Source organism: Seriola lalandi, unplaced genomic scaffold (assembly GCF_002814215.2).
Source record: "Seriola lalandi dorsalis isolate HSWRI2012SDOR001 ecotype SW California unplaced genomic scaffold, Sedor1 jcf7180001990286, whole genome shotgun sequence".
Lineage (NCBI taxonomy): Eukaryota > Metazoa > Chordata > Actinopteri > Carangiformes > Carangidae > Seriola > Seriola lalandi.
In genome coordinates this window covers 1-445 of record NW_019460952.1, presented here as the reverse complement: position 1 = coordinate 445, position 445 = coordinate 1, and the positions used below count along the sequence as shown (strand labels likewise).

General features: G+C 46.3%; 1 non-coding gene across 1 annotated transcript; it reads right to left on the bottom strand.

Moving 5' to 3' along the window:
- Positions 1 to 157: 157 nt before the first annotated feature.
- trnag-gcc (transfer RNA glycine (anticodon GCC)) lies at positions 158 to 228 on the bottom strand. Its single transcript has one exon. It is a non-coding gene; the product is annotated as a tRNA-Gly (tRNA).
- Positions 229 to 445: the final 217 nt, after the last annotated feature.

Here is a 445-nt window from a genome sequence, read left to right as displayed (position 1 = left end):
ATCCAAGGATATGCAGATTCAACGTTGGAACTGGAGTGCTGGTGTGTCAAGAAAGACTACTTCGACTGCTATCGTCATGTGCCACACCGACTGCTTTGAGAGCAAAGGTCGGCTTTACCAATGAATAGTATGGTGGTATAAACTAAATGAGCCTCAATGCATTGGCCGGGAATCGAACGCGGGCCCCCCGCGTGGCAGGCGAGAATTCTACCACTGAACCACCAATGCTTGCCTGCATAGGATTTTTACAACTGTAGTGAAATGCCAACTAAAAGGGCCATTAGTCTCTGGCTGTAATGTTTGTCTGACTGTGAAATAGCTTTGTAAAGTCCCTCAGTCAACACCTATCTGGTGTCAGATTGGGAGGCTGATGGTTTCCGACCATTTCTGTAAGTTTGTCTGTGCTGCTGTTTGTGGTATTGGTACATTGCAGTTGTGTAATTCT